The following is an 11249-nucleotide window of genomic DNA, read 5'->3' as shown; positions in this document are numbered from 1 at the left end:
TCAAAACAAAGGCTTTGAAGAAATATGGTTAAAGATCAATCTATTTCAAAAGACTGTTTGGTTTTACTTATCATCTCTTCAGCTTTTTTCTTCATGCTTAATTTTTGAAAAAAAAAAGGTTTTCATTTAATTTTTGTGTTTAAATTATTAAATAGTCCAGAAGAATATTTAATTAATGAATAATTAAGGCAGCCAGATATGGTAAATGAGGAAACGTAGCTCATGATCAAAGAGATAACTGAATTTTTTTTGTGGTTGAAAAGTCCGTTTTGTCATCTGTGCTGGCTAGTACTTCCCCATTGTTAGAATGCGTTCATGTTTAAACATTCTGAAGCCGTCAGAAATAGCACAAGCCAATTTAGAATAATTTTCTGTCTCGCTTCAGCTCACTTAAAGGTAAGTGATTTACTCACTTGGACTTTTCTGCGGCTGTAAAACTATAGTGATCAAATTCTGTAAGTACGGCTGCAGAGAAAAATTACTAGTAAATGAATGGAGTCAAAAAGACTCAGAAGATTTGTACTTTCTCCTAGAGTTGCCTGCTTACTTTATTTTTGAAATGTATCCTTAAAAGTAAGAGTCCAGATTTTCAGGATCAAACTTGTAAATATTGAATACTCTCAATAGCTATTATTATGAAGGCCATTTTCAAAATTTTAGGCAGTCACATTTATTATTGAATCGTTAGATAAGTGCAACAGCCAAGCAAACATTGAGCATTCAAGATAAAAATGACAGTTTGTTCTTATTGGTACATTAAAAGGATTTACTTGTACTATTTACTGGTGTTCTGGATTTACAGGGAGTTTGTGTTTCCTTAATAATGAGTAGCTTATGGTTGACTGAGGTTAATGTAGTTATAAGGGTCCATTTTGCAAGAAGCTGATGCTGGTGCAGTACTTCACTCAGCAGTAGTATAGATCAGAGAATCAGACACTAAAGTAAGCATGTGCTCCTGAATTTTCTTGTGATTATTTTAATTGGGCGTACTGTGAATTGGGCTGTTATGGTGAATTGAGAATTATGCCTGATCCCATTCCACCCTATCTCTGCAACCTTTCCCCGGTATATATTCTAACTTTCACTGCCGGCTCCTCCAACTTTGGTCTTTTGGGTGTTCCTCCTCTCTCCACCCCATCAGTGGCAGATTTTTCAGCCGCCATGTTCCAGTGCCCAAAACCTTCCTCCCCAAAGGCTTTCCAGATCTCTCCCCACTTTTAAAATGCCTGAAAATCTTCCTCCTCAACACCTCCTTTGCTCACCACAAGTAACTTTCGTTTTGAGCCTGCTTCACTTTGATTTTATTTAAGGAAGGATATCCTTGCATTGGAGGCAGTACAGCAAATGTTCACTAGATTGATCCCTGGGGTGAGTAGGGTCACCAACCCTCCAGGATTGGCCTGGAGTCCTCAGGAATTAAAGATCAATCTCCAGAGCACTGCTGTGTGCAACCCTGGAGAAAAATCATCGGGACATTAAAAAAGATTCCAAAGATTCACAACCACTTGAGTGAAGAAATTTCGCCGCATCTCAGTCCTAAATGGTTGTACCCACATCCTGAAACTGTGCCTCATTGTGATTTCCAGCATCCTCAGTACTTTTTTGTTTTTATCTCTGAAATTGTGCCTCATTGTTATAGATTCTCCAACCAGAGAAAACAACCTCTCAGTGTCTGCCCTATCAAGCCCCTTCATAGGCCAGGACTCCGTTGGGCTGAGGGGGATCTGACACAATGGTCGAACAGTTGGCAAGGAACCCCCGTTTGTTCCATGGAAAAGACCCGACAGAATCAAGTGCTCTTCAGGTACTTGAGTGCCCAAAGTTGGGCCTTCCCTGCATTGAGGTCCGCAGCTGCTGAGTGCTACTAACCAATCAGAAGGTGGTCTTTCAAGGGCACTGGAAAGTGTGTGCCGTCCTTTTAATTGCTGAGCCACCATTAAATTGCAGAGGGCTTAGGGATAATGGGTGTCAATTGGCTCATTAATTAGCCTATTTATTAATTCGCCACCAGCAGCCAGGAATCCTGTCAGACCCTCCACATTCTGACTTAATCTGGGGAGGATTTGCCGCCACCAGGAGCCTAATGGAGAGCCTCTCCCACAATTAAGTGGGTCCAGTGGCCATGTTTCCCACCACAACGGGCTGTATTAAATCAAACCCATAACCCTGAATATTTCAATTAGATCACCTTGCATTCTTCTAAACACTAAAGCATATAGACCCATCTTACTCAGCCTCTCATCACAAGACAACTCTCTCACCCCAGGAACCAATCTAGTTAACCTTCGCTGTACCATCTCCAATGCAAGGATATCCTCCTTTAAATATGGAGACCAAAATTATACATGATATTCTGGGTGTGGTCTCACCAAATCCCGGTATAATTGTGGCAAGACTTCTTTATTCCTGTACTCCGATCCTCTTACAATAAAGGCCAACATGCCATTTGCTTCCCTAATTGCTTGCTGTACTTGCATACTAACTTGTTGTGTTCTTTGTATGAGTACACCCATGTCTCTCTGAATATCAATGGTTACAATTTTCACACCTTTTAAAAAAATTCTGCTTTTCTATTCTCACTCCTCTCCACATTAAACTTCATCTACCACCACGTTGGCCACTCATTTGACATGTTTATGTCTCTTTACAGCCACTTTGTGTCCCCCTTACAGCTTGCATTCACACTCAGCTTTGTATTGTCAGAAAACATTATGTTACTTTTTGTCTCTCCATAAGTCATTAATATAGATTGTAAACAGCTGAGGTCCCAGCACTGCTCCTTGCCACTGGTCACAGCCTACCAACTTGAAGATGCCCATTTAACCCTACTCTCTTCTCCCTATCCATTAATCAATCCTCTATCCATGATAATATATCATCAACAACTCCATGAGCTTTTATCTTGTGTATTAACTGTAGCACCTTATTGAATGCCTTTTGGAAATCCAGGTATACTGCAACCACTGGTTCCCCTTTATCTACCCTGTTAGTTATATCCCCAAAAAATTCTAATAAATTTGTCAAACAGGATTATGCTTTCGCAAAATCATATTGATTTGTTCTAATCATGATATACTTTTTAAAGTGCATCAAGACTCCCTTAACAAAAGATTCCATCGCTTTCCCAATGACAGATATCAGGCTAACTGACCTGTAGTTCCTGTTTTCTCTTTCTCTGCTTTCTTGAATAGCAGTGCTATATTTTGTAATTTATCATCTGCTGGGACCATTCTAGAATCTAGGGGATTGTGGAAAATCATAGCCAACACATCTACTATCTCTGCATTTAGAACCCTAGGGCGTGGGTCATCAAGTCCTGGGGGTTTGTCAGATTTTTGTCCCTGGAGTTTCTCCAGTACTCTGCTGATATTAATTACCTTAATATACTTCACTCTTATTAGCCCATAGGGTACCCTTTATTTTTGGTATGTAATTTGTGCCTTCTACTGTGAAGACAGATGTTTCTATATACCTTTGGCTCCATTTTGTTTCAGGCATGAGTTGACTTTGCTGGAGAAGCCTCAAATTTTTCATTTTTGGGTCTTCTTTATTGCCACTATTGTTGCACACTGCTGGTTTTGATGCAAAATGTATTGAAGTTCACAATTGAACTCACAATGAGTACATATTTCGAAGAAATTATTCACAACTTTTGTCCTATCTGAGGTTAGTTGAGGCCAGCTGTCAATCCCATATCTTCTTGACCAATCATACCACCTAATTCAACCACTGTAAACTTCCCCTTTTCTGCCCCTCTCTCAGATTATATTTTGCAGAAAAGTTTACCCATGCCTTTGTTATCTCTAGACTGGACTATTCCAATGTTTTCCTAGTTGACCTCTCATCTTGCATCCTCTGAAAACTTCAGCTATTCCAAAACTCTGTTGCCTGCATCCTAACTTGAACTAAGTCCCATTCAGCTGTCACCTAAATGGAGAGAGATTGCAGAACTTGATGGTACAGAAGGATTTGGGTGTTCTCTTACATGAATCAAAAAAGATTAGCATGTAGGTACAGCAAGTGTTTAGGAAGACAAATGGAATGCTGGCATTTATTGTAAGGGGAATGGAATCGAAAAGTAGGAAAGATTTATTGCAGCTGTACAGGGCATTAATGAGGTCACATCTGAAATACTGTATACAGCTTTGGTCTCCTTATTTGAAAAAGGGCATAATTACATTCAAAGCAGTTCAGAGAAGGCTCACTCAACTCATTCCTGGGATGAGGGACTTATCTTATGAAGGAATTTTGAACCTATACCCACTGTAGTTTAGAAGAGTGAGAGGTGATCTTATTGAAACATATAACATCCTGAGGGGGCTTGATAGTGTAGACACCGGGAGGATTTTTCCACTTGTTGGGGAGACTAGAACTAGGGGAGACAGTTTAAGAATCAGAGGTCTCCCTTTAAGACGGAGATGAGGAGAATTTTTTTTCTCTCAAGGGGGTCATCAGTATGTGGAATTCTCTTCCCAAAAAATAGCGGAGGCTGGGTTATGGAATTTATTCAAGGCAGAGTTAGACAGATTTTTGATAGATAAGGAAGCCAACGGTTATGTCGGTCAGACAGAAAAGTGGAATTGGGGATCAGCCATGGTCTCATGAATGGTAGAGCAGGCTTCAAGGACTGAATGGGCTACTCCTGCTACTAAGTCCTATGTTCCTATGTCCCTACCTCTGTGTTCGCTGATGTACATCGGCTCCCAGTTCGACAAGGCCTAGATTTTAAAATTCTCATAATTGTTTTCAAATTCCTCTATGTCCTCAGCTCTCTAAAATTTCCGTAAACTCCTCTAGTCATACAGCTCTCATATATCGTACAGTTCTGCAAATTTCTTATTTTCTTTGATCCACAGCTGGTGACTATGGGCAGAACTTTGCCCTAGGTTGGCGGGCGGGCCCCACCGGCTTGGTGGCGGGCGGGCAGCCGAACTCCGCCGCCTGCCTGACGGGAGGCTGATGATTCCCCATCTGTCAAAGTGCGCTCTTTCACACTTGCGCGTGAAAGAGCGCACTGCTCCCTGAGACTAAGTGTTGTCTCAGGGAGACCAGTGAAAGTTTTACAAACTTAAAAAATAGAAAAATAAAAAAATTATTAACATGTCCCCCTCATGGGACAATGTCACACAAGATGGGACATGTTAATAAATATCACATAAAATTTATTAAACATTTTTAAAGCGGACATGAAACCTCATCCCGCTCGCCATGTAGGAAGCCCAAAAAGCGAACCCTATCAGGTTAGTTTTCAGGCTCCCAGGGTCAGGCACTAAGTGCTTGATCGAGGGAGTGGCATCAGGAAGGGGGGAGTGCCTGCTGAGGGCCACACCCTTGCCCTTGCTACTGACCCCCCCCAACCGCCCCCTTCCAATGACTCCTTCACCGCAACCCTCATCCTGCCCTCATTCACCTTTGGCCTCAGTTTTCCTTTTGTCCGTTCACGGAACGTGGTTGTTGCTGGCTGGGCCAGCATTTATTGCCCATCCCTAATTGCCCTTGAGAAGTTGGTGGTGAGCTGCCTTCTTGAACTGCTGCAGTCCTTGTGGTGTAGGTACACCCTCAGTGCTGTTAGGGAGGGAGTTCCAGGATTTTGTCCCAGTGACAGTGAAGAAACAGCGATATATTTCCCTCATGATCATCTAGTGGGTGCATTGCCAGCTGCTACCACCACTCCCCCTGACGTTGCAGGCAATGGGCAACTGTTGACCTCTGATTGTCCAGCAGCTGTTGGGTGGGTTTTCCCTGGGACTCTTGATCCCGGGTAAGGCCTGCCACTGGTCACTAAGTGTCTAATTGGCACAAATATGGCAGACCTTCCCCAAAGGAGATGATGTGGTGCTCTAGTTGGCTCTTTAGCCGATAAGTGAGACCCTTCTCGCCTGGATTAAATTCTGCCCATTGGAATCGCACCAACTGAAAGTTCCCCTCCAAGTCACACACCACCCTGACTTGAAACTATATTGTTGTTCCTTCAATGTTGTTGCTGGGTTTAAATCCTGGAACTCCCCTCCTAACTTATGACTGTACCTACACCACACAGACTGCAGCGGTTCAAGAAGGCAGCTCACCATCACCTTCTCAAGGGCAATTAGGGATGTGCTTTGCCAGCGATGCTTACATCCCATGAAAGAATAAAATAAATGACCTTGATTTGGGTATATAGGGCATAATTTCAAAGTTTTTGAAGGTGACTTTTTTATTTATTCATTGGATATGGGCATCGCTGGCTAGACCAACATTTATTGCCCATCCCTAATTGCCCTTGTTCAGAGCATTACCCTGAGTCTCTGGATTACTAGTCCAGCAACAATACCACTACGCCATCACCTACCCTTGAACAAGCTGATAAAGCTGTTAAAAAACATATAAGATCATTAGCTTTATAAATAGAGCTATATAGTAAAGCTAAGATGTAATGATAAATATTTAGAAAGCACTGGTTAGACCTCAGTTGAAGAATTATGTTCAATCCTGAGCACCACACTTTAGAAAGGATGACAAGGTCTTGGAGAGGGTGTAGAGGAGTTTTGCTAGACCAGTGCCAGGGATTACTGAATTATGTTGTGTGGAGAGACTAAAGAAGCTGGAATATTTTTTCCTGAGAGCAAAGGTTAGGAGAGATTTAATTGAGCTGCTTATGATTATGAGGGGTCTTGATAGGATAGATGGGAAGAAACTGTTTCTGAGCCAGAACGGTTGGTAATCAAAAGATACAGATTTAAAGTATGTTAACAAAAATTCCAGAGGGGAGCTGACAAACTTGATCCCTTCCCTCAGGAAAAGCCCTAACGCAGTATTGAAATGAATGAAAAGCCAAATTACCAAGCTCTCTAAACTCGGTACTGGTAAAGTCAGCCAAAGCCCTGCTTGCAGTTTTTAATCCTGCCATTGCAACACATCCTGATAAAAAATGTAAATCCCACCCACTGTATTTCCATGCACACACTGCATACTGGTAGACCTACAATCGCTGTGCCTGTAGTCTTCATGATGTAGAACATCTGTGATATCCAGGAGAATTGATTGTACTTGAACTCCAGGACTATGGATCCTCCATGTGGAATAAGTGAACCATTGTACGCTGAAAGTTTTGCAGCAGTAGGTTTTGCCATGGCCTTCCACATCTGTGGATACATGTCTTTTAGAATTCACAGGGGTAGTATGTTGGCACCTGCCCCTCTATCAATCTTGGCCAATAACGAGTATTTACCAACCTTCTTAGGGCAGATAATTCAAATCTTGGCAAACACTTAGGATGAGTTTTCCACGAAGATTGATGGTGTGAAACATGTGTTCGCTGTTCTTTGTTTCATTGTGTACATTATCGTCATTTTCTGGTTTGTCAGTCAGCTCGTGTATATGCTTATGATGGGATAAAGGATAGTTATTTCTATTGCTTGAATGCACCCATAGTGTACAATCTATTTGGATCAATTTTTGGTCCTTTATAGCTGCATCAGTGTTTGCTCTAGTGCACTGCTGTTGCTAATGGCCCTTATTGCCACATGCTTGTAGAATTGCTGGAAAGCTGAGCATTTCCTTGGTGTATGCAGAAGGCCACACCTTCCACGCGTCTTGCTAAGTTTGGGTGTTCTAGTTAGTGTGTCAATAATTGGGTGGTACTTAGGACCTGTAAGCTTCATCAAACTGTGAGGATTGCTTCGTGCTTACATCCATCCTTGAGTAGATCTTTAATTCTATACTTTTGGTTTTGTCTAGCAGATCTTTCTTGAATCCTTCTCTGGGAGTGAATGCAATCACCAACTCAGCAATTCTGTCTGCTAGCTCTGCATTGGAGAAATCACAGTACGTACTCTTCTCTGCATCTGCTGGTGAAGTGGCCTACGGATTCTGTAGGCTGGTATCAAAATGACATGAACTCTAATTGATGAACATGGAAGTTTAACCTGATTCTGAACCGGTCTTCCAATGTAGTCCATATCTACAGGGCATCCCTTAGCTCTTTTTCTGTTAATCCTGAAGTGTTCTGCCTGTGTAGACCTTCATTCACAATTGCTAGGTGAATTTTTCTGGCTTGCTTGATTCAGTCACACCTGAATCAAGAAACCATGGTCAGGATGTTACACTCCACCCACCGGGGGTTCGGAAGCAATGGGGGTGTGGGGGAGCGTGAAAAAGAACAGACGGGGTTCCCCCCTGTACTTAATCTTGCTGCCAACTGCCCACGCCAACCTTGCAGCATTTTTACACTGGGGTGGGCAGGGCCTTGGATAGAAAGCCCGCCCTTGGTCCAATTGAGGCCCTTAAGTGGCCAATTAATGATCACTTAAAGGCTGTTTCCCATCCAGCCTTAATTTTTAGGTTGGTGGGCTGATGACAGCTCGAGGGGGAAGGCCAGAAATCAGAAAAGGTCGATCTCGGGCAGGAAGGGAAGGGTGGCCTCCATCAGAAGTCCCCTTCTGACTGGGAGCACCTTCCCCTTAAGGCCCAGTGACCTCTGGACCTCACCACCCCCCACCACTGGCCTATCCCCTGGGGCCCCAATCAGCCCGCTCCTGACCCCCCGGCTTTCCCTACCATCCCTGCCCTGGGACCCTGACATTTACCTGCCTCTTCTGGCCACTGCAGCACTGTTGCTGGAGGGGCTGGATAGCTGCAGGTTTCCAAATTGGGACTTCCTCCGACTGAGTGGCGGAAGTCCCGCCTTCTGCCAATCAACGCTCGTTAGAGTGTAAAATGGCAGCGGATCTGTCGGAGTTGGTGGGGGTGTGTTCCCCACCGACTCTTCAGAGAGACCCCCCGCTATCCTAAAAATTCAGCCCCATAGCTCTGTACACTGTTTAAACATTGTGAATTAGGATAATGGGACAGCTGCATAACCATTCAAACTGGGAAAATATTGTGGACAATTTGACAACATCGCTTTCACCTTTCTTTGCCTATAGTACCTGGGATGAGTGTCACCCCAGCTTTTGCATGCTTCTCTGGCCTGATTTTTATAATTTTTTTTTTTGTTTGACTCTCCCTCGCTCACTATCGATCCAGCCCACACCCTTATCACTTGCCGTTCTCACCTGAGCTAGCCTGACGCTGGGCCTCTTGATGCCCTGTCCCACTCACGGAGTTGACAGGCTATGTGCTGCAATCTCACCATGAGGGATCTGTCTGCTTACCAGCTCCTTACTTGAGCACTGTCCCAACACTGTGTCTTCAAAGCTTTTCTTCGCCGTCACTCACTGCGTTTTCGACACTCTCCAACACTATGACTACTATGTGCTCTGACTATTACGTCAAGGGTCTTCTCACACCATGTAACATGATTTAAGGGTGTTCACCATGTTGTACTCAATCTTGCTGCCACCTGTCTTTCACCACCGCTGACCACCATGTCATGTTGTTATAATGATATAAGCACCAATTGCTCATAAGGGATTGTGTAAACATGTTGTGCATTCATTTATTTAGACTAGGCCCATAAGAACAACTATACATACATAGAATGCTTGAAGACATCAGCCACAGAGCTGTGTATGTGTGTGTGTGCTCTGTTCAAAAGCAAAAGTGAAACTAAGATTGGGTCGCATGATACACGTCCCTTTTAGTGATGTTATATTGCTGTCCCTTAAAGGCATACTACAACACCCATGGGAATCGTTCATTCAGTGGGAGGCTCCTCCAGTGAGGAGAGGAGGTGAAGGAGAAGGAGGAGGGCAACAGGCCTAGGACAGGTGTGTCTTGTGATCCAACAAGATGGGGAACATGCTGCAGAGCAAGGACCTGTGGAGGGTTGGCAGCAGCACGCAGGTGGACGGAGGAGAAGGCAGTATCCTGCCAGGAGAGTCTACCAGACAAGGCTGACATAGTTCCAGATGACAGAGTGCCAGTGCCTCCCAAGACTCCAGCTGTCCAGGGGTACTGTCACAGCAATTTTCGACATGCTGGCTACCGACATTGCATCCAATTGTGTAGGTGGGTACCCGATACCTGTGACTTTGAAGATGACACCGGCCCTGATGTTTTTCACCATAGGGTCCTTCCAGGCCTCAGCTGAAGACTGGCGGGGGATCTCGCAGTTGACTGTGCACTACTGCATTAAGGTAGTGACAGATGCCCTGTTCAGGCGTGCACATGAATTTATTTTATATCCTGACGAAAATGTCAGCCAGGCTGAAAGAGCCAGAGGTTTCAACAGTGTTGCTGGTTTTCCAAAAGTGCAGGGAATAATAGGCTGCATGCATGTGGCCAATAAAGCAAACAGCTAGAGACATTCATAAACAGAAAGGAATATCATTTCCTTAATGAGCAGCTGGTATGCGACCACAGGCAGCGCATCATTCAGGTCTGTGCATATTGTCCAGGAGGAAGCCACAATAACTACATGCTGAGGCACACCCAGGTGCCAGCGATGTTGTACAGGCCACAAGCTTTGGACAACTGGCTTCTGGGGGACAGAGGATACCATCTTAGGAGATGGCTGATGACACCGGTACGAAACCTATGGATGGAGGTTGACAGGAGATAAAATGAGAGCCACTCATCCACCATTGGTCTGCTCAAAATGCGATTCCATTGTCTGGACCGCTCTGCAATAGGCACCTGCGAGAGTGTCACTAATGGTCATGGAGTGCTGTATATTGGACAACCAGGCCCTGAGGAGAGGAGAAGCCCTGACAGAGGACAATTTAATGGGAGAGACCCATCCTCTGATGACAACTCTGATGAAGAGGAGGGTGAGCCATGCCAGCCATGTGTGCATGCCAGTCCGTGGGAGGGTCTAGATGCCAGGGAGACAAAAGATGCTTAATTTAAGAGAAGATTCCATAAGCATTGTCTCTGCAACACAAACACCTTCATGGCCCTTGCCACCTCCTTGTTCCCCTCATGAACACCTGGGCTACGTGTGCTAATGGCGATGCAGTCAAAAAATAATGCTGTGCAGATTCACTCATTCACACTCTCTCTCACAAACACACTCACTTGTGCTCTCTCTCACAAGCGCACACTGACTCCCTATCTCTCTCACACATTCACTCACATTCTCCCTCTCTCTCTCACATATACACTTACTCGCATCCTCTCTCACACATACTCACACTCTCTCTCTCACACAATCACACTCTCTCACTCACACTCACTCAGTCTCTCTCTCTCTCTCTCTCTCTCTCACGCACACTCATTCACTTGCATTCTTTCTCATACACACCACACTCACTCACACTCGCTCAAACGCACACTCACTCACAGTCTCTCTCTCGTAGGCACACCCCCTCACTTGCATTCTTTCTCAT

General features: G+C 44.2%; 1 long non-coding RNA gene across 1 annotated transcript in view; it reads left to right on the top strand.

The window, feature by feature from the left end:
* Positions 1–266: 266 nt before the first annotated feature.
* The window catches only part of LOC144689826 (uncharacterized), a 34778-nt gene continuing 23795 nt past the window's right edge, over positions 267–11249 (top strand). Inside the window, exons 1-2 of the long non-coding RNA XR_013578723.1 lie at positions 267–396; positions 7723–7806. This is a non-coding gene — a long non-coding RNA (uncharacterized LOC144689826). The remainder of the gene's footprint in view (positions 397–7722; positions 7807–11249) is intronic.

This window comes from Cetorhinus maximus, chromosome 1, assembly GCF_964194155.1.
Source record: "Cetorhinus maximus chromosome 1, sCetMax3.hap1.1, whole genome shotgun sequence".
In the NCBI taxonomy this organism is placed as follows: Eukaryota; Metazoa; Chordata; class Chondrichthyes; order Lamniformes; family Cetorhinidae; genus Cetorhinus; species Cetorhinus maximus.
The sequence above is the reverse complement of the archived record's forward strand: the minus strand, read 5'-3'. Positions and strand labels throughout refer to the sequence as shown.